The 23,907-nt window shown below is 39.5% G+C and overlaps 1 protein-coding gene across 1 annotated transcript in view; it reads left to right on the top strand.

The window, feature by feature from the left end:
- The window catches only part of LOC131278761 (endogenous retrovirus group K member 6 Gag polyprotein-like), a 56,726-nt gene extending 36,627 nt beyond the window's left edge, over positions 1 to 20,099 (top strand). The window contains exon 2 of the transcript XR_011649066.1: positions 19,994 to 20,099. The gene's annotated coding sequence lies outside the window, so the exon portion shown is untranslated. The remainder of the gene's footprint in view (positions 1 to 19,993) is intronic.
- Positions 20,100 to 23,907: the final 3,808 nt, after the last annotated feature.

Genomic DNA, 23,907 nt, shown 5'->3' on the forward strand with positions numbered 1-23,907 from the left:
TGTGTTTGTAGTGTATTTGTTCTTAAAGCTAAGTAGTATTCCATTGTATATTTATACCACATTTTATTTATCCATTCATCTGTTGGTGGGCATTTGGGTTGATTCCAACTTTTGGCAATAGTGAACATTGGTGTGCATATATCAGTTGTGTCCTTGTTTTCACTTCTACTGGGTGTATACCCAGCAGTGGAATTGCTGGGTCATATGGCAAATCTATAGCTAATTTTTTGAGAAACTTCCCAAAACTGTCCTCCAGAATGGCTGGATCGTTCTGCATTCCCTCCAGCAGTGGATGAGTATTCCCATACATCCACATCCTCTCCAGCACTTGTAGTCTTCTGGGTTTTTTTTGTAGCTGCCAATCTTATGGGAGTAAGATGGTATCTCATTGTAGTTTTGATTTGCATTTCCCTAATAGCTAAAGATTGGAGCATTTTTTCATGTGATTTTTAGCCATTTGTGTTTCTTCTTTGGAGAAGTGTCTGTTTAAATCTTTTTCCCATTTTTTAAATTGGTTGTCTTTTTATTTTCAAGATATAGAAGTTCTTTTTATATGCAGGATATAAGTCTCCTATCAGATATATGATTACCAAATACTTTCTCCCATTGTGTAGGCTCTCTTTTCACTTTCTTGACAAACTCCTTTGAGGTGCAGAAGTCTTTAATTTTGAGGAATTCCCATTTATCTATTTGTTCTTTTGCTGCTCGTGCTTTAAGTGTGAAGTTCATGAAGCCATTTCCTATTATAAGGTCCTGTAGATGCTTCCCTACACTGCTTTCCAAAGTTTTTATGGTCTTGGCTCTTATATTTAGGTCTTTGATCCATCTTGAGTTGATTTTTGTATAAGGTATGAGTTGGTAATCCTCTTTCATTCTTTTACATATGGATATCCAATTCTCCAGGCACTGTTTGTTGAATAGGCCATTCTCTCCCAGTTGAAAGGGTTTGGTGGCTTTATCGAATATTATATGACTATATATATGAGGATCTATATCAGAACTCTCAGTTAGGTTCTATTGGTCTGTGTTTCTCTCCTTGTGCCAATACCATGCTGTTTTCACTACTGTAGTTTTGTAGTATGTTTTCAAGTCAGGTAGTATGATTCCTTCGATTTCATTTTTCTTTTTCAATCTGTCTTTGGCTATTCAGGGCCTCTTTCCTTTCCAAATAAATTTCATAGCTAGTTTGTCTAGTTCCTTAAAGAATGCTGTGTTGATTTTTATTGGGATTGCATTGAATGTGTAGATCAGTTTTGGTAGGATAGACATCTTAATACTATTTAGTCTTCCTATCCATGAACAGGGAATAGTCTTACATTTATTTAGGTCTTCTCTGATTTCCTTGAACAGTGTTGTGTAGTTCTCTGTGTATAAGTTTTTTACATCTTTAGTTAAATTTATTCCTAAGTATTTGATTTTTATTTACTATTGTAAATGATATTTGTTTCTTGATTTCCTCCTGAGCTTGCTCATTATTGGTGTACAGAAAGTCTACTGATTTTTGCTCATTGATCTTATAATCTGCAACTTTACTAAACTCATTCATGAGTTCTAGAAGCTTTCTTGTAGATTTCTCAGGGTTTTCTATGTATAGGATCATGTCATCTGCAAATAACGAAATTTTAACTTCTTCCTTTCCAATCTGAATGCCTTTTATATCTGTTTCTTGCCTCAGTGCTCAAACAAGTACTTCTAAGACAATGTTAAATAGAAGAGGTGAGAGTGGGCATCCTTATCTTGTTCCTGATCTTAGAGGGAAAGATTTTAGGATTTCACCATTGTAAATGATGTTGGCTGTGGGTTTTTCATATATACTCTTTATCATGTTCAGAAAATTTCCTTGTATTCCAATCTTTTGCACTGTTTTTATCAAGAAAGGGTGCTGTATTTTGTCCAATGCTTTTTCTGCATCTATAGATATAATCATGTGATTATTTCCCTTCAATCTCTTTTTATGGTGTATTACATTGATTGATTTTCTTATGTTGAACCATACTTGCATACCTGGAATGAATCTCACTTGGTCATGGTGTATAATTCGTTTAATGTGTTGTTGAATATGGTTAGCAAGTATTTTGTTGAGGATTTTTGCGTCTAGGTTCATTAGAGAAATTGGTCTGTAATTTTCCTTTTTTGTGGTGTCTTTGTTTTGCTTTGGTACTAGGGTAATGTTGGCATCATAGAATGAGTTAGGCCATGTTCCTTCTGTTTCGATTTTTTGGAAGAGTTTCAGCAAGATTGACATTAGTTCTTTCCTGAATGTTTTGTAGAATTCACCTGTGAAGCCGTCTGGCCCTGGGCTCTTCTTAGTTGGGAGGTTTTTAATGACTGATTCTATCTCTTGTGATTGGTTTGTTGAGATCATCAATTTCTTCTTTCATCAATATAGGCTGCTTATGTGTTTCTAGGAATTTGTCCACTTCCTCTGAATTGTCATTTTTGTTGGAATATAGTTTTTCAAAGTATCCTCTTATGATAGTCTTTATTTCTGTGTGGTCCATGGTGATATCTCCTTTCTCATTTCTTATTTTTTTGTATTTGCATCTTCTCTCTTTTTTTCTTTGTCAGTCTCACTAAAGGTTTGTCAATTTTATTGATCTTCTCAAAGAACCAGCTCTTGGTTTTATCTTTTCAAATGCTTTCTTATTTTCTATTTCATTTAGTTCTGCTCTTATCTTTGTTCTTTCTTTCTCTCTTCTTCCTGTGGGGTTACTTTATTGTTTTTTTACTAATTACTCCAAATGTGCAGTTAGTTCCTCAATTTTTGTTCTTTCTTCTTTTTTGATATATGAGTTTATGGCTATAAATCTCCCTCTCAGTACTGCTTTTTCTGCATCCCATAAGTTTTGGTATGTTGTGTTATCCTTTTCATTAGTTTCAAGGTAGTTATTACCTTCTTTTGAGATTTCATCTTTGACCCACTGTTTTTCTAAGAGTGTGCTGTTTAATTTCCATATCTTGGTGTGAAATCTGGGCCTCTGGCCCTTGCAGATTTCCAGCTTCACTCCACTGTGGTCAGAGAAATTATTTTGTATGAGTTTGATCTTCCTGAATTCATTGAGACTTTCTTCATGGCCTAGTATATGGTCTATCTTGGAAAATGATCCATGTGCACTTGAGAAAAAAGTATATCCTGCTGTATTTGGGTGTAATGATCTGTATATGTCTATTAGATCCAGCTCCTCTAATATATTGTTCAAAGTCTTTGTTTCTTTGTTGATTCTCCTTTGAGATGTTCTGTCCAAAGTTGAGAGTGGTCTATTGAAGTCCCCACTATAATTGTAGAGGCATCTATTCTTTCACTTAGTTTTTCCAGTGTTTGCCTTATGTATTTGGTGGCACCCTTCTTAGGAGCATAAATATTTATGATTGTTCATTTTTTTTGAAAGATTATCACTTTCACTAATATGTAGTATCCATCTTTGGCTCTCACAATAGTTTTGCATTTAAAATTTATTTTGTCTGATATTAATATAGCTACTCCTGCCTTTTTTTGGTTATTGTTTGCTTGTAAGATTGTTTTCCAGACATTCACTTTCAACCTCCTTGAATCCCTGGGTCTAAGATGTGTTTCTTGTAGACAGTATATAGATGGTTCATATTTCCTTATCCAATCTTCCAGTGTGAGTCTCTTGATAGGTGAGCTTAATCCATTGACATTCAGTGTTATTACTTTCAAGGAATTATTTATGTTAGCCATATTTTGTTTGGACTTGTGTTCATCATATTTTGTTTGTTTTTCTTCTCTTTTTGTCTTTTTTGTTGCTCTTACACTCTCCTCCAACTCTGCCTCTTCTGCTTTTTCCTTTCTTCCTGCAGAACCCCCTTTAGTATTTCTTGAAGGGCAGGGTCTTATTGGCATACTCTTTTAATTTCTGTTTATCTGTGAATATTTTGAGGTCTCCATCATTTTTGAATGCTAGCTTAGCAGGGTAGAGTATTCTTGGTTGGAATTTTTTTTCTTTTAGTACCTTGACTATATCATACTACTGCCTTCTTGCCTCCATGGTTTCAGATGAGAAATCAGCACTTAATCTTATGGAGCCTCCCTCGTCTATGATGGTTCTCTTTTCTCTTGCTGCTTTTAGAATTTTCTTTGTCTTGAGCATTGGATAATTTGACAAGTATATGTCTTGCAGTAGGCCTGTTGGGATTTATGGTATTTGGGGTATGTTGTGCTTCCTGGACATGTACATCCATCTCCCTCAGTAGATTTGGGCCGTTTTCAGCCATTATTTCCTCCAAATCTGTCCTGTCCCCTTTCCCTTCTCTTCTCCTTCTGGAAAGCCTATAATACGTATGTTTGTGCATTTCACATTGTCATTCAGGTCCCTAAGTCCTGGCTGGATTTTTTCTATCTTTTTATTGATCAGTTCTACTATCTGTTTGATTTCCGATGTACTGTCTTCCATGTCACTAATTCTCTCCTCTGCCTCTTCTAATCTGCTGCTATTTGCTGAGAGTGTATATTTTTATTTCTTGAACTGTGGTGTTCATCACCATCATATCTGTTATCTTTTTGTGTATGACTGCAATTTCTTCTGTATTCTCTCCAAGTGTTCTTTTCATATTAATCTCTTCTTTTACATTATTAAGTTTGTCTCTAATATATGTTTTGAGAGCTTTAATTACTTGTCCAATGTTCTGCTCCTCTTCCTGGTTTTTAGTTTGTTCATTGGATTCAGCAATGTTTTCCTGATTATTGGATTGGTTTGTTGTTTTTTGTTGCTTTCTGGTCATCATTTTATCTTGGCAGGTTTAATCAGTTCCTTAGCTTCTTTGTCTAGTGTTGGGGATTAATTAATTGTTGTTTGTGTTTAAGTGTTATGTCTTCTCTTTGTTACTCTGCTCTTCTTACTCTATTTTCTTGTTGCTGGCTAAGTTCACTTTGAAGGAAAATATTAGGGCAGGGAAAGCAAAATGAGTAAGACAAGAAAATGTATAAAGTAGTATCGGTAATAAATGTTAACAGAGCAAAAATGTGAGATCTAGGAGAATGAATATTAGACTTATGTAAGTTGTATAGAGTTATAGCAGTAAGTAGAGTACCTATAATAAGACAGTCAACTGAATATGGGGAGGAATGTAGAATTAATTAAAAGGCCTGTGTTTTCATGAAAGAGGGAAAGAGAAAAGAAAGACAATAATATCAAGAGTGGATAAAAGACAGAAAACAGAAGAAAGGTATTAGAAATTCAAAGTCAGACAATTTGGGAGCCAAAGAAAGGGAGGTGGAAATTAAGAGAAACAGTAGATGATGGAGGATAGAAAGATGTAAAGGAAAGGGGATTGTGTAGGTGGCCAAAATCAATACACACAGAAAAGAGGAAATGGAGGATGAGGAAACACAGCAAATATGAAGCACACCCTGCAGTACCTATTATATAAAGAAAATAAAATTTGAAAAAGGAAAAAAGAGGAAAAAGGGGGAGGCAAAGAATAGGGGGGAAACAAGCAAGAAAAAGAAAAAGAGAAAAAACTAAATAAATGAAAAAGGACCTTGGGGTATAAAATGGGAGAAAAGACCAGGAGACAATGCGGCAGTTGCAACCACAAAAAAAAAAAAAAAAAAAAAAAAAAAAAAAAAAAAAAAAAAAAGGAAAAGAACCAAAGTTTCAAGCTAGGAATCCTCTGCATTTAAATAAAAATGCTTAGGGATCTGTCATTCCCCCTTTCTCCCTTCCTCACTTCTCTCTCTCCCAGGGCAGCAGGAAATTTGCATAAGGGGTTCAGTAGAAGATTCAAGTGGGTCCTTGTTGAACCAACTCAACACAGAAAAGAATGACTCTTTATTTCCAGCGTGAGAGCACCTACACTTCCCCAGAAACCCCAAATATGCTATTGGAAGCTTGGATAGCACATCCTACAGTCCTTCCCCCTTAGGTGTGCTAGGGGAAGTCTAATTGATTTTCTGACTCCATCTTCTCCCAGACCAAGTTTCCTATCCCAGGATGTTTGGGTAAATTGGGCTTTCTCAGCAGATTCCCCTCTCCTTTCTTCCCAGACTCTCCCCAAGTTTGCTAGTATGCTCCTCCAAGCTCAAGGAGAAAAAAAAAACAAAAAATGTGGAGGACTAGGGTTATCAAGGACCTCAGACAGACCTCAAGGTGTGGTGGATTTCAGAATGGGAAGTCCATGATATTGCAGACTCAAGGTATGTGAGTCTCTGGAGCATGGACTACCAGGGTTTAGGGGATACAGACCTGGGAATTCTGCATCTGGTAAACATGGGGTTTGGGAACACTGCAGCACAACAAAGTTTTCACTGATTGCTGCAGCCAGGCCGCCAGCCCTAGGGGAAAGGTTCCACCTACAACTTCTGACCACTGTGTCAGAAACCCAAAATTCCACCTCTTGCAAGAATCTCATCTGTCACTGTCTCAACAAATCAACATCCAGACACCTTCCCTGCAAGCCCCTGAAACAGCCCGGTCCTGCAGGACTCTGACCCTACTCAGCCACTTCTTTGCAGGAGAGATTATAAAGTGCACTCACTCAGATGCCATCTTGCCCCACCTAGCCACATATGCACGTTAAAGCTTGAGAAGTCCTGCTTTGGGGAGATTTTAAATGTGCAGCTCCTATCCCAGAGATGTCAATGTACCTGGTCTGGGAAGGAATCTGAGCACTGGTAAGTTTCTAAAGCTCATCAGGTAACTCCCATACAGCTAGGGTTGAGAACAACTGTTTTATGTAAATGACACTCAAAGTTCCTCATTTTATTCCCTCTCTACATCTGTCCTGACACTCCTTCTCCTTGCTTTCATCTGCCAAGTTACAATAACATCAGAAGGGTCATGCTTATGCACATCTCATCAGGATCCTAGGGACAGCCAAAGTAGATACAACCCAGGTACTCGTGATTCTGAGGGCTACAGAGACACAGGTTCTATGGTCATAGCAGATGGCTCTGGAGTTCAATGCCTTGTCAGTGGGCCTACTTTGGAATTTGTGCTTCTGAACGTGATGGAGATGGACTCAGTTGCGACCTTTCTACATATGCCTCTTCGGTCGATTTTATTGAACCCGTGCTTGGTGCTGGGGTAGGTGTATATTCAGGAGACTTCAACCTCTGAACTGGCCATGTGCCAGCTGGACTCAGCCTCAGTAGAGTTGGAACTCCTATTCTCCTGTTCCTTGGACTTATGCAGGTCAGCTAACAGGGAGATGAAGATGGCCAACCACCACACCAGGGAACTGAGAGTGCCTACAACTGCAAGCAGGAGAATTGCATCCATCAACCATGTGGGATCTAAGCCCCCTCTCGATATAGAGGTATAGTGAACATCACCATCCCAGGGTCCACAGGATGAAAGAATAAAATATGGATTAGAGTGGACTTACTGGTGTTCTACTATAGAACTATTGTGACTAGTCCTGGAAGAAATTGTGTCATTAATGTCAAGAAAGTGGTGACAGTAGTTGCTGAGGCAGGTGGAGGGAAGAAAAGATGTGATGTGGGGGCATTTTTGGGACTTGGAGTTGTCCTAAATGATATTGCAAGACAGATGCTGAACATTATATATCCTGCCATAACCCACTGAATGGACTGGGGGAGAATGTAAACTACAATGTAAACTATAATCCATGCAGTGCAGCAGTGCTCCAAAATGTATTTACCAAAGGCAATGAATGTGCCACGATGATGAAAGAGGTTGATGTGGAAGGAGAGGGATGGGGTGGGGTGTGGAGTACATGGGAACCCGATACTTTTTAATGTAACACTTTTTTGTGATCTATGTATTTAAAGAAAAAAACAATAAAAATAAATTTAAAAATTTACAATAACATGATAAATCTTTTAAAAAGAAAGATATGTGGTCGTAGGCCCTTTTCTGTAAGAAATAACATGAAAAAATAATAATGGAGTTGTGCTACTTGAAATACTGTGTTATTGATATAATATTGAAAAGAGAAACCACTGGAACAAGATAGACAATCCAAAGAGAGTATTTTTAAATATTTCTACAAGTTTATTATAAACTTTGTCTCTGAAATCCGTAGTTATTGATTATTCAATAAATGATGCTAGAACAAGGGGGTGGACTATTTGGGGCATATATCAACCTAGTTTCTTACTCTAGTCACCACAATTTAAAAATTCTAAAAGGATTCAAGGGTTACATTTTTACAATAAGATCATGGAATAATAAAAGAAAATAGAGGTGTAAATTTACCTTATTCTAACCATAAAAGGAAAGGAAAAGACACTTGTAAAAAGAGGGGTTCTCAATCATTAACTGGTGATTCAACTAAAAAAAAGACCTTAAATAAAAGGGGGAAATGGTAAAGACAAATGAGTTTATATGGCTAAGAGTCTTCAAAAAAGAGTTGGAGGTCATCAAAGGCGTCGCACTTATGCATGCTTCAACAGGATCCAAGAGACAGTCAAAGTAGATACAACCCTAGGTACTGGTGCTCCTTGAGGGCTATGGAGACACACAGGTTCTACGGTCATGGCAGATGGCCCTGGAGTTCAGTGCCTATTTTATAATTTGTGTTCCTGAGTGTGATTGTGTTGGACTCAGTTGTGACGTTTCTACACATGCCTCTTCTGTCACTTTTACTAAACCTGTGGTTGGCGCTGGGATTGGTGTATATTCAGGAGACTTGAATCTCTGGACTGACCATGTGCCAGCTGAGCTCTGAGCCTCAGCAGAGTTGCAACTCCTACTCTCCTGTTCCTTGGACTTACCCAGGTCAGCTAACAAGGAGGTGAAGATGGTGAATGACCACATCAGGGAACCAAGAGTGTCTACAACTGCAAGCAGGAGAATTGCATCCATCAACCATGTGAGATCTAAGCCCCCTCTAGATACAGAGATGGAGTGGACATCACCATCCCAGGGTCCACAGGATGGAGGAATAAAATATGGATTAGAGTGGATTTACTGGTATTCTACTACAGAATTATTATGACTAGTAATGGAAGAAACTGTACACTGATATGGAGAAAGTTGCCATGGTAGTTGCTGAGAGCAGGGAGAGGGAAGAAGAAATGGGATGTGGAGCATTTTTGAGACTTGGAGTTGTCCTAAATGACATTGCAGGGACAGATGCTGGACATTATATATCCTGACATAACCCACTGAAAATACTGGGGGTGAGTGTAAACTACAATGTAAACTATAATCCAAGCAGTGCAGCAGTGCTCCAAAATGTATTCACCAAATGCAACGAATGTGTCACAATGATAAAAGAATTTGTTGATGTGGGAGGAGTGGGGGAGTGGTGTGTGGGGTATATGGGAACCTCATACTTTTTTTTTTTTAAGATTTATTTTTTATTTCTCTCCCCTTACCCCCCACCCCAGTTGTCTATTCTCTGTGTTGATTTGCTGCATGTTCTTTTGTCCGCTTTTGTTGCTGTCAGCAGCATGGGAACCTGTGTCTCTTTTTGTTGCATCATCTTGCTGTGTCAGCTCTCTGTGTGTGTGGCACCATTCCTGGGCAGGCTGAACTTTCTTTCGCACTGGGCGGCTCTCCTTACGGTGTACACTCCTTGCACATGGGGCTCCCCTATGCGGGGACCACCCTGCTTGGCAGGGCACTCCTTGTGTTCATCAGCACTGCATGTGGACCAACTCCACATGGGTCAGGGAGGCCTGGGGTTTGAACCACAGTACTTCCATGTGGTAGACGGATGCCCTATCCATTGGGCCAAGTCCGCTTCCCTCTTATACTTTTTAATGTAACATTTTTTTTGATCTATGTATCTTCAGAAAAAACAACAAAAAAATTTAAAATAAATAAATAATAAATAAATGCGATTGTTTTGCTAAAAAAAAAGTTCTGCCTCTCTAGCAAATGCCTGCTCAGGGGACATCCATGCTGCAGTCTGAGGAACTCACTTGAGTGGAGAGACTCTAAGCCCCTTTCCTTTTCCCTATGATCTCCTTCCATTTTCCCTTTCTCCCTTGTCATCCTTTCCTGCATCAAACAAGAGGATGCCCTGATATGAGCTGGCACCAAAAGCAATGCCTGGGAGGCAGGCCTTTGTCAGGATTTTCTAGGTACATGGCATCACACCAGCCAGGGGTGAAGCCTCCTGGCAGTGCCACTAGAAATTGTGTTCCTCTAGGGAAGCAGCTCCTCCTTTCTGTGGCTCAACTCTGGAAAGTTCTTACATCACAGGGCATAGAGTCGGGGTCTTCCAAGATTTCCAATAGGGGAGGGGCACTATCAGGCCTACAACTTCCAGAATAAACTCTGACTCCCAGAGGCAGGAATTCTTGAGCAGAATGTGCTCTCAAAAACTCCCTCCCCTATCCGTTCTCATGACAGTTTCTAAAAGCTCGTTTATCTGTAGAAATGGTCCAGGTGGAAGTCAAGTCACTCCTCCATTACTGCATACCCCCTTACTATGATGGAATCACACTTTCCATGGAGACTTTTTGGAGTCCTGGCCATGTGACCCTGTGGATGTGAACCCTTTGTAAACAGGATTTTTAAAGGTGGTATTAGCTAAGGTGAGGCCAAAATATATCAGGGCGGACCTTAATCCAATGTGACTGGAGTCCTTAAAAAAAAGGAAATTTGGGTACAGATAGGAGGAGACAGGAGACAAATAACCACATACCAGAGACAGAGTTTGAATTATGGACTGCTGCCAAGCCAGAACAAGAATGTTCCAGACATCAGAGAAACCATGGCCTGCAGATACCTTCATGCTGGTCTTCCAGCCTCCCAAATGCAAAACATTAAATTCCTGTTGTTTAAGCCAACCAGTCTGTGCTATTTGTTACAGCAGCCCTGGCAGACTGAGACACTTTACAAACTCACTCAGCTCCCAGTATCCATGGCCCATGTGCTTGCTTCCTTCTTCTACTTTGATCCCCTGGAAAACAGCCCACCTTATTGGCTATTATTGTCTCTATCAAAGGAGAGTTTAAGAAAAATCAAGTTGAAAGTAGAGACAGAGGAAGCTTAGGTGATTTTGATACAAAATTCTTTCTTAGCACAACCTGATAACAGTGAAAAGTTTCTAAGACAGTGGTCTCCAAACTTTGCTAGACATTAAAATCACCTGCACAGCTCTTAAGAACCCCTGATTCCCAGGTCTCATCATAGAGCAATTAAACCAGTGTCTGGGAGTGGAGCCAGTGGTCAGTTTTATTAAAATATTCTTAATAGATTCCACTGTAAGGTCAGGCTCAGGAGTCACAGACTTAGGGGCCAGAGAGTAGGACACTAGGTCCAGGTCTCAGCTGCTCCCCAGTTTGTAGTGAAAACCCAGGAGCAGGTTCAATCCCTCCAGAAACTCAACATCCTCCTCTGTAAAATGTTGCTGAAATGGCTTTTAATATCCCAAATAAATTTCTTAGGGCCCCCAAATTAGAAATACATATGAAAGCTGATTGGATCCCATAATTACTGGAAGGGAATACGAACCTGGATCATGGACGATAGCAATGGTGCTAAATTCACCAAGAATTGCCCAAGCTCTCAAACTCTCTTTAGATTCTGCATATTGTACTGTAAATAATACAGTAGAGAAAATTCATAACTAGGTCACTTTTCCCACTGAGTAGTACCCAGTAGAAACACTGATTTCCAGTAGAAATCAGAGCATATTAAATAATACAAATCTATGCTTTTTTCCCCTTCCTTGTCCTTTATATATGAAATCATTTACCTACCATTGGGAACAAGCAGGAATTCTTAAGGCCTTTATGCATCCAGGAAGGGCCACTCCAAACTTATATATAGAAGAGGGCAGCCATATGTTTCACACTATTAGGAAGAAAAATTCACCAAGGACACATGGAGTGTTTAAAAACAGTTGACTCTGGTGATTTATGAGGTATTCATAAATCAGGTCTCCACTTGTCCTTGGACTGTGAGAGCAGAAGAGAAGAGAACTCCCAACTTCTGAATCTTTACTCAATGGTGGGTCAGTTGCTAGCCTCATACATGCTGTCTTATTTGAGCCTCAAAAGAACCCAAAAGACTGTGATATGAAAGTTATAAATTCATTTGCACACAAAGAAACAGGCTTGGATGCCAGCAACACAGCCATGTGAAAAAGCTGGAATTTGTGAAAGCATAAAACTAATGCTGTGGGCCCACCCAATCAGTCCACCAGGTCCTGGGTGATGGCCTGGCTGGCTGCCATTAGGGTCTAGGGTGAGAGGGTGGAAAAGTACTAGGCCACCCTCCATGGTAAGGGAAAGTATCACCACAGACCAGGCTTCCCATGACAAGCCACGTGTCTCTACAGCTAGGTCCTCTTTACTATCTACTGCATCAAGCAGATCTTCCTATTCTTTGTCAACAGAGATATCCTTCCCAAATTTCCTGCTGACCCACATTATGCTAACAGGATGGCTTTGCAGCACTTATACAAGCAGAACCTCCAGGTGTATCCCAAATATTTCCCCCACATTTCACTACAGTGTCTGAAATCTACCCATGGGCTCCCCTTTGCCCACAGATTGGAGCACATAGCTCCCCCTAAGCTGCCACAGGGAACCTTCCCAGTATCATCTTCTTCCACTCCCCACACTCATCCTTTCACCACCCCACACACAATGGGGTATAATGTTCTTACTCCCTTGAAGAGCTGGCTGTCTCCCACTCACCTGGGGTACCACATAATCTACACAACTCTGTCTTCATGGATATACCTATACTGCCCTGTAGACTCAGATCCTGCAGGTCAGGAGCACGTTTGTCATGCTTTTTGGCTCCATGGTTTCTTTTAAAACTCCAAGTTTTAAGAATGTCCAACAATGTGGGAAACTCACTTTCCCAGCATCCCTTGCCCCTAGGCATAGGCATATGATGTGGGCACCCCATTTATTTATGCCACACAAGACTCTCTTTTGGAGAGATTGCAGGGGACAGGCAGCCCCCATGATACCTATGGGAAGGATGGTGGTTGAGAACTCTGGCTCTCAGAACAAGGGTTTTAGGAGTCCAGTGTGCAGTGTCAGGGACAAGAGCGACAATGACTTGAACCAGGAGCAGAGACGCACTGAATGGAACCATCCAGTACTGTGGTTTGGTTGATATATCTGGCCTTGGGGCAACCAAGCCTGTTTCTCTGAGTTTCCATCAAGCCTGTGAGCTGCTGTTATCATTTCCTAGAGATGCTGTAACAAATTTTTAAAAACTTGGTGACCTAAAAGAACAGACTTTTTTTCTCTCCCATCTCTGGAGGCCAGAAGTCTGAAATCAAGGTGTTGGCAAGGTCGTGCTCCCACTGGCTCATCTTTGCCTCTTTCTAGCTTTTGGTGGTTTGTGGGTCATCCTTGGCATTCTTCAGTCTGCAGCTGCAACACTTCAGTCTTTGCCTCCATCATCACATGACCTTCTGTCCTCCTGTCTCTCTCTTCTCTTCTTAAAAGGAAGGAATTATAGTGAAGAAAGGGTTCACCCTATTCCAGGATGAACTCATCTCAACTAATTCCATCTGCAACAACCCTATATCCAAATAATGTCACATTCTGAAGTAAAGGGGGGTTTAGAATGCCAACATATCTTTTTGGGGGACACAATTGTGACAAATGCTGAATATCCTTTAATAAATCCTTTTCCTACTCCAACAAGCTAGAGCAGGTTCTGTTGCTTGCAACAAAGAACTCTTTGAGATGAAGGGAGTGGCCATAACTTATTCCTGCTGACATCCCTCCCAGAGACCAGCACAGAATCTGGTCCAGAGCAGCAGTCAATATAGGATTATAACTGGTTTAATGTAGGTCTCCCCAAGCAGGAAAAAGACCATGGATGTTAACAATCAGTAATTTGGATATAAAGAGCTGATGGGTGTTGGCAGGAAGGTGGGTTCTCCTGCATGGAGAGAGGAACCTGTGTTGTGGCTTCTGAATGGGGAGGAATATTGTGAGTAGTTGTGGAGGCTGAGTGTGGGGTATAGGGAGGAAGCAAAATGAAAGGAGAAGCCCTCCCCAGATGCATGGCAGCCAGCTCTGTGCAAACATGCCTTACTGATTTTCAAGGTTTTGAACTTATCTCAACCTTTATCTTTCAGATCAATGGGGACTTACTTTTCCTTTTATTTATTTACTTATTTTAGAAACATTAAAAAAAAGTCCATGTTCATGGTAGAAAAAATACAACATGGAGATTAGCAACAACAACAAAAAAGAAAAATACACCTGTCCTTGAACTGTCCAAAGAGAGCCAAAATCAACATTTTGAAGGATTTGCTTCAAGAGTTTTCCCTATATTTTCATTCACCAGAGTTAAAAATCATACGTACTTTCCCCAAAGATGCAATGTTTCACATGTTGTTATAGAATCCTCTTTTCTCATTTAGCAATGTTGATGACCATCTTTGCAGATCAGTATAGTTAAATCTGATCCCTAATTTTTTTCCAATTTTTTTATTTTTTAAAAGATACTTCAATTACATAGTATTACAGAGAATATATAGGGGATTCCCCCATATGCTCTGCTCCCCACACCTTCCATATTTTCCCACATTAGCAACATCATGTTGTTATGTTCTACCAACATCACTGTGGTGGTACAATCATTGCAATTGATAAACACATTTTGGACATTGCCACTAAGTATGGATTATAGTTTACATTGTAGTTTACTCTCTCTCCCATTTGACTGTGTAGGTTATGGCTGGATATATAATGGCCAGTATCTATCATTGTAATGTCATTCAGGATGATTCCCAAGTCCCAAAAATGTCCCCCTATTATATCTGTTTTTCCCTCCCCCTAACCCCAAAGCATTTATGGATCACTACCACCACATCAATGGTATTTCTTCCATTGCAAGAATCAAAATAAGTCTATAGTAGAATACTAGTAAGTTTATTTTAGTATATAGCTCATTTCCCAATCCTGAGGACCCTGGGATGGTGTAGCAGTTTGATATGGTTATGAATTCCATAAATAGATATTAGATTATATTTGTAATCTGATCTGTACATGGGCATGATTAAGCTATGATTAGGGCTTTGATTGGGCCTCTTCATTAGGACATTGAGTCCCCAAAGCTTGGGGGGTGGGGACTCACAGATAAAAGACGTGGCAAATTGAGGGTTTTTAAAAAAGATTTATTTTATTCATTTATTTCTCTCCCCTTCTCCTCATCCCGCCGCCCCAGTTGTCTGTTCTCTGTGTCTATTTGCTGTGTCATCTTCTTTGTTTTCTTCTGTTGTTGTCAACGGTATGGGAATCTGTGTTTCTTTTTGTTGCATCATCTTGTGATGTCAGCTCTCCGTGTGTGCTGCACCATTCCTAGGCAGGCTGCACTTTCTTTTGCACTGGGTGGCTCTCCTTACAAGGCACACCCCTTGCACGTGGGGCTCCCCTACACAGGGACACTCCTGCATGGCAGGGCACTCCTTGTGTGCATCAGCACCTTGCATGGGCCAGCTCCACACAGGTCAAGGGGGCCCAGGGTTCAAACCACAGACCTCCCATGTGGTAGATGGATGCCCTAACCACTGGGCCAAGTCCACTTCCCCAAATTGAAGGTTTTGATGTTGGAGTTTGATACAGAAGCCTTAAGCTAGAGCCCCGGGAAGTAAGCACAGCAGAGGAAAGAGAAGCAAGCCCTAGAAAGAGAGGAACCCTGAACCCAGGAAGAAGCAAGCCCTAGGAGGAGAGGAACTCTGAGCTCAGAAAGAAGCAGGACTGCGGATGAGAAGAACCCAGGAGCTTGAACCCTCATAGATGTCGACAGCCATCTTGCTCCAACATGTGAAAATAGACTTTGCTGAGGGAAGTAACTTATGCTTTATGGCCTGGTATATGTAAGCTCCTACCCCAAAGAAATACCCTTTATAAAAGCCAATAAATTTCTGGTATTTTGCATCAGCACCCCTTTAGCTGATAAATACAGAATTTGGTACCAGAAGTGGGGTAGTGCTTTTGCAATTACCAAAATGCTGAAATGGTTTTATAAATGGGTAATGGGTATTTTTTGGAGGAATTGTGAGATGCTTGGAAGAAAAGACCTACAGTGCTTTGAAGAGACTGCAAATAGCAATATGGATGCTAAAGAGATGTTTTATGGTGACTCAAAAGTAGATGATGAAACTATTACTGGGAACTGGTGGACAGGCAATCTGTATTTTAAAGTACAGAAAACTTAGCAAGATTAACTCCTGATATTTTATGAAAGGCAGAATTTGAAAATGGTGAGCCTGGGCATTTAGCTGAAAAAATTTCCAAAGTAAACCTAGAGAATGTGGCATGGCTTCTGCTTGCAGCTTATAGCAAAATGCTAGCTGAGAGAGATATACTAAGGACTGAACTGTCAGGCACAAAGAAAACAGAAAATGATTCTGGAAATTTCAAGCCTCTGGAAATCAAGTTCCCAGGCGAATGTGCCTCACTGGAGGACTTAACTAAACTTAGAACTTGTAAATCAGGATTGAAGATCAGTTAGCTCAGAAAGACTTTTGGAAAGTCTTACTGTCTGATGGTTTGGTCCCCTGATTCATGCATGCTAAACCAATTTTGAGAGAGCTGTATGAACAAAGCCACTGCCAGCTTGTACTAAAAGGGACATGGAAAGGAAAGATGGAAGGAGAAGCAGCTTTAAGAGGAAAACCATGGAAGCTAAGATCTGGAATTAAGACATCACCTTGGGACAAGAGAGGAACCCCACCCATGTGTGCAGAGAGGGTGAGTTTGTCCCAGCAGTTAGAGGGTGGATGTTCCCACCCAATGTTTAGGGAGAGTTTTGCCACTCCAGGGTACAGAGGGTGGAGCACATTCCTCAAGGATTTGGGCAATTAAGGCCAGCACCCCATAGGTCTGAGAGTGATAGACCTGTCCCCATGGATTAGAGAAGGTTTGTCAAAGGTTAGGGGGTATGTTTGTCTTCATGTCACAGTACTAGGGCAGTTAAGATTCTAATCCAAAGATTGGGTAAGGTGTGGCAATCACCTCAACACTATTGGAGGGTGAGATGTGGAGCTTGGTCAACACCCAGATGCTAGAAGAGGGTGGAACAAAAAAAATGGCCATTGGGCAAGCATTTGGAAAGGGTTGGTTCCCATAAGGCACCAGGGAGAAGAAACCATCGTCTTAAGAATGACTCTCAGACTGAAATTGAATTGAGAATGTCCTGCAGGTTTACTGAGCTGTAAAGGAAGCATGACTCATGTTTCCCTCCTAATTTCTCCTTGTTGTAATGAAAATGTTTATCCTTTGTCAGTTCATTTGTGTATTGGAAACAGATAAATTGTTTTGTAAGTTTCAGAGATCTATAGCAGACAGGACTTTGCCCCAAGACAAACTGTATTTCTTTAAATTGATTGTGATATGATTTAGTAATTTATGGTTACTGATTTAAGGTTTTTTTAAAATATTGTAATGTCTTTTGGAATTCAGAGGGTGAAATGAAATGGTTTGATATGGTTATGAATTCCAAAAATAGAATTGGATTATGTTTGTAATCTGGTCTGTACCTCAGCATGATTGAGTTATGATTAAGGCTTTGATTGGGACACGTCATTAAGGCATTAAGTCCTGACTCCCTGGTGGGTGGGAACTCATACATAAAAGGCATGGCAAAGGACAGAGTTGGAGCTTTTGATGCAAGGTTTTTTTTTGTCTTTATTTATTTATTTAATATTACATTAAAAAATATGAGGTCCCCATATACCTCCCACCCTCCTCACCCCACTCCTCCCCCCATAGCAACAATCTCCTCCATCATCATGAGACATTCATTGCATTTGGTGAATACATCTCTGAGCACCACTGCACATCATGGTCAATGGTTCACATCATAGCCCACACTCTCCTACGTTCCACCCAGTGGGCCATGGGAGGACATACAATGTCCAATAACTGTCTCTGCAGTTGATGCAAGGGTTTTTGATGTTGGAGTTTGCTGCTGAAGCCTTAAGCTGGAGCCCTGGGAAGTAAGCTCATGGAAGAAAGAGAAGCCATCCCCAAGGAGAGGAACTCTGAGCCCAGGAAGAAGCAAGCCCTGGGAAGAGAGGAGCCTTGAACCCAGAGAGAAGCAAGACCCTGGAAGGGAGGCACCCAGGAAGCTTGAACACTCACAGACATTGGCAGCCATCTTGCTCCAACACGTGAAAATAGATTTTGGTGAGGGAAGTAGCTTATGCTTTATGGCTTGGTATCTGTAAGCTCCTATCCCAAATAAATACCCTTTATAAAAACCAACCAATTTCTGGTATTTTGTATCAGCACCCCTTTGGCTGACTAATACAGTGGCCTATATTCTAATTATTAGCTCCATGAGTTTACAGAATATATTTAATTCATAACAGCACAATCATACATTATTTGTCCTTTTGTGCTTGGTTTCTTCACTCAACATAAAGTCCTCCAGGTTCGTCCTGTTGTCATACACTTCATGACTTGCTGTCTTCTTCTTACCATTGCATAATATTCCACCACTTGTATAAACCACAAATTATCCATTCGTCAGTTGATGGATACCTGGGTATTTCCAACTTTCGGCATTTGTGGATAACACCTTTATGAACATCAGTGTGCAGATGTCTATTCATGTCACTGCTCTCATTTCTGGACATATGCCTAGTAATGGTATTGTTGGGTCACATGGCAAGTCATTATTCAACTACCTTATGAACTGCCAAACAATCCTCAACAGTGGCTGTACCATTCTACATTCCCTCCAAGAGTGATGTGTTTCTATCTCTTCACATCCTCTCCAACACTTAAAGTTTTGCTTGTGGGAATGCAGGATCCAGCCATTCTAGAGGGCAGTTTGGCAGTTCCTCAAAAAACTAGCTATAGATTTACCATATGATCCAGCAATTCCACTCCTGGGTATATACCCAGAAGAACTGAAAACAAGGACAAAAACCGATATATGCACACCAATGTTCATAGCAGCATTGTTCACTATTGTCAAAAGTTGGAATCAACCCAAATGCACAGGAACAGATAAATGGATAAACAAAATGTGGTATATACGTACAATGGAATACTACTCAGCTGTAAGAAGGAATACAATACAAACACATGGGATAACAGATGAATCTTGAGGACCTTATGTTGAGTGAAGCAAGCCAGGCATTGAAGGTCCTTCCAATTTTTAATAGTAGGCAGTTTAATAGGTGTAAAATGATATCTCATTGTAGTTTTGATTTGGGTAGTTTATCTTTTTATTGTCAAATTGTGTGACCTCCTCATATATCATGGGTATTAAATACTTATCAGATATGTGATTGCCAAATATTTTCTTCCATTGAATCAACTGCCTTTTTGCCCCTTTGACAAAGTCCTTGAAGGTGCAAAAGTGTTGAATTTTGAGGAGGTCCCATTTATCTATTTTTTCTTTTGTTGCTTGTGCTTTGGGTGTAAGGTTTAAGAAACTATAGCCTAACACAAGACTTTGAAGATGTTTTTCTACATTTTCTTCTAGGATTTTTATGGTTGTCACTTTATATTAGGTCCTTGATCTATTTTGAGTTAATTTTTGTATAAGGTGTGAGAAAGTGGTCCTCTTTCTTTCTTTTGGATATTGCTATACAGTTGACAGCCCAGAAAAATATTACGTTCAACCATGAAAACAAGCTACCAAGAAATGGAACAACTTGGACCTGAAAGTGGGAATAAGCAACTTTAACTGCTTGTCAGAGAGGAAACTCTGCACAAACGTTGCTTGATACATGTTTTTGCTCATTGAAAAGGCATTCTCCCTTTGTTCAACAAAGGAGAGAAAGGCCAGAAACTCTTTTTGTCCTTGGAAGGACCTGTGAAAGAAGAATCTTTCTAATTTGGTAAATCAAGAATAGCTTTTGATATTTCAACATTTTTTTGGCATCTGTTGAGATCATCATATGGTTCTTCTTCTTTGACATTTAAAGATGGTAACTCGTATGATCAGATTCCATTTTATTGGAAGACCATTAAATCCTCAAAGACCCATGGATTTATATTTTACTACTTTGATGTGCTTAGGATTGTATTTGCTAATACTTTATTCAGATATTTGTTTCTACATGCACTATGTTGCTATTGCTATTGTTATTTCTGTACTATATTTCTCTGTTTCAGGTATCCCTCCAGAAGATGAAGTCCTGGCCACTCTTCTCCAGTGAAGAGACATAGATGATCACTGTGATCAAATTCACCAAATGCAATGGATGTGTCATGATGATGGGGGAGAGTGTTGCTGTGGGGGGAGTGGTGGGATGAGGGGGTGGGGGTAAGTGGGGACCTCATATTTTTGAATGTAATATTTTTTAAAAATGAAAGAAAGAGAGAGAAAGAGAGAAAGAGAAAGAAGGAAAGAAAGAAAGAGAAAGAAGAAAAGTAAGAAGAAAAAGAAAGAGAAAAGAAAAGAAAAGAAAAGAAAAGAAAAGAAAAGAAAAAGATACATCAGTCTGGACAAGGAAGGCATAGGATGGATTTGCCTCTAATGAAACCATGCTCAGGACAAACGAGGCAGAAGGAACAACTTGTCTGCATGTTTAAAAACAATGCAGATGACTGAAAAAAAAAAAGGCAGCATCAAGCTTAACGGTAGAACACTGAAAGAAATCTTCATTAAGTTAGGAAAAATACAATACTGTAATTCTCACTACCTTAACATGGCTTTGGAGGTATTAATAAATACCTTTAAGTAAGAAAAAGATATAAAATTGGGGATAAAAATGATAAAATTATCATTATTTGAATTTAATGCCTTAATTCATTTTTAAGTCAATGGTGCTAACAACAACAACCACCAATAAAAATTAATATTATATAATTATATTATATAATATAATAAAAACCAATATAATAATTCATCATGTTGAATGGATATAAAATTAACATGCAAATATCAAGTTTCATATATGGATACAAAAACCAGTTAGAAACTATAGTGAAAGGAAATGTTATATTTCAAATAACAAAAATAGGAATAATCCAGTATTAAACTTAAGAAATGTGTAATAGCTACATAAAGGAAACTTCAGAATTCTACCAGGAAGAGAATGGCTGACTAAGAACCTCCAAAAATTCACTCCTCCATAAAAGCAATGATAATGCCAGCCACTTTTTTTCAAAAGGAACTTTTCAAAACTCTGGGAGTTTACCAAATATTTGCAACAATCCAAGGAGTATTTATTCAAGAAAAAATAGCAAAATCTCAGAATGAATATAAGTTTTAGGGCACTGTAACTTGCCTTATCCCCATCTCTCTATTCCAACAGCCTGACAAATATGGTTCTTCTGAAAATCAGCAGCCTGGAAGGCACTGGAGATGGCAGAACAGGTTTGGAGCTCCCCATAAAGTGCAATTCCCTGAAAACGATAAACAGTGGAACTCTCTTGTAGCTCCATGAATACCCTCACTAACAAAGATCATTTTTATTTTACTTGATTCAGAGCTCACTCACTGAGAATTTTTTTGGGGCGAACAGGACATTTGTCAATAAAGATCAGAGATTGTTTACTATTGCAGCTAACTGAGGTGGGCTGATCAAAGGAAAAGGAAAGGCCGATCAAAAACTTAAAAGTAGAACGTGAAACCAAATGTCAATTGAGGGCTTCAAAAATCTCAAACCTCTTCCTGGAATTCAGAAAGCCACTCACATGTGCAGGTCTCTGCCCATGGCCGGGAAAGACCTGAAGAGGTCCTAACTTCTCTTCTATGACTGACATTGAGGCTCTGGAAGAGCTGTAAAGTGATGGACCATTGAATGTGGGTACCAATACACACACATACAGATAACTGAGCAAATACTTGGGGACATTGTTTGAAGGCATTTTAAATTATCCTCTCTACTCATCAGCTGACCCCTAAGCTAACTGAACAGAGACTTCAATGGCCACACACCCCAAAGACTATAGACTTTACAGAATTAGTTCAGGAAAGTCACTAAACAAACAGGAGCTCTACTATTTGAGGTAATATTTACTTTGGCAGTCATTGAGATCCTGCTGAGGCATGCATAAGCATAACCTCTGGAATGACCTCCCAATTCACTTTGAAGTCTCTTAGCACTGTAAACTCTTTACCTTTTTCCCATTTTGGTCAAGGTCTTTCTCCAGTTGCATTGCTAGTTGGTACTTGGCAATAATCCCTGGGTGTCAGGGAGGCTCATCCCTGGGAGTCATGTCCCACACTGGGGGGAAGGTAATGTATTTATATGCTGTTTGGTTTAGAGAGAGGTTGCATTTGAGGAAAAATGAGGCTCTCAGGAGGTAACTCTTAGGTACCCCCTAATACTAAACTAAGTTTCAATTTCAAAAGTAAAGTTCATAAATAGAGTCATCAATATCAAGGGCTGTCAATGGACCATCCTTCTTCACTAGTTATTACACCTGTACTTGGGGGATTCTTGCTGCTGCATTAGAGAGTGTGGCAGAGCTCCCCACGATGGGAATTCTATATTCTTTCAGTTATTGTGTGAATCTCCACTCACCATGACAATGCCCTATAAACAATTTAACACATTTATATGTCTTATATATGTGCCCCAGATGAACCTCCTCCCATGTATCCCCCATCACTGACACCCCACACCAATGATCCTCCCTTGTCATAGTTGTAACCCTTCTGTAATCCAAAACCACTTCAAAAATAAAGCCAACAAAATAACCAAATACAATTAATAAGAAAATGAAATAGTTGTGGTAGTTTTAAAAATAAGAAATAAAATACAAAAAATTAATATTGTTTCATTAATTTTTATTCCAAATTTTTAAAATTTTTTCTTTTAAAAAAATACATCATACAGGGCTGTCATAACTCACTTTACTACTAATAAATACCTTGCATTGTTGTGATATATTTTTAACTAATGATGAAAGAGCATCCTCAGAATATTACTACTAATCAATGTATATTACATTGGTGTATTTTTCCCCAGCCCACCCTATTATTGTCCTGAATGACATTGCAACGACAGATACAGACCATTCCATATCTTGCATAACCTACAAAATTGTGCATGAGAGAAAGGAAACTACAGTGTAAACTATAATCCGTGCTTAGTGCCAATGTTCCAAAATGTGTTCATCAATTATAACAAATGTATTATATTAATGAAGGATGTTATTAATATGGTAAAATGTGGGAGATGTAGGGAGTTGGGCATATGGGAATTCCCATTATTTTTTATGTAACATTTAAGTCTTTTAAAAAATATGTATGTATATATTTAAAAATGGAAACCATAGAAAATATTGATCTTCCTCCAGGATAGAACACATGTGGGAAACAAAACAAGCCTTGATAAATTTTAAAAATTGGAGGTTATACAAAGCACTTTATCTGACCACAGTGAAATGAAGGTGGAAATTAAAACAGGCAGAGAATAGGAAAATCCACAAATAAATGCAAGTTAAAGAATATAATCTTAAACAATCAGTGGGTCAAAGAAGAGATAGCAAGGGAAACCAGTAAATATTTGGAGACAAATGAGAATACAGCATATCAAAACAAATTGGATACAGTCAGAGTAGTGCTGACAGGGAAATTTACAAACCTGAATGATTATATTAAAAAAGAAAAAAGTGCTAAAATCAAAGACCAACCTAAAGACCTGGAGGAAGTTGAAAAAGAACAACAAACTAAGTCCAAAGGAAACTGAAAGTGGAAATAACAAAGATTAGATTCAAGTCTCCTGAGCATACACCAACACCAGCATCAAACATAGGTTCTGTAAAAGTGACAGAAGAGGCACGTGTATAGAGGTCACATCTGAGTCCAACTCCATCACACTCAGGAGCACAAATTCCAAAGTAGGGCCCACTGGTAGGGCAATGAACTACAGAGCTATCTGCCCTGACCACAGGACCTAGATGCCTCCATAGCCCTCAGGAGTGCCACTACCTGGGGTTGTATCTACTTTGGCGATCCCTGAGTTCCTGCTGAGACTTGTGTAAGTGCAGCCCCTCTGATGACCTACCGACTCATATGAAAGTCTCTCAGGCCTGTACGCTTATTTGTCCTTACCATTTCTCCCTTTTATTCA

This window comes from Dasypus novemcinctus, chromosome 6 (assembly GCF_030445035.2).
Source record: "Dasypus novemcinctus isolate mDasNov1 chromosome 6, mDasNov1.1.hap2, whole genome shotgun sequence".
In the NCBI taxonomy this organism is placed as follows: domain Eukaryota; kingdom Metazoa; phylum Chordata; class Mammalia; order Cingulata; family Dasypodidae; genus Dasypus; species Dasypus novemcinctus.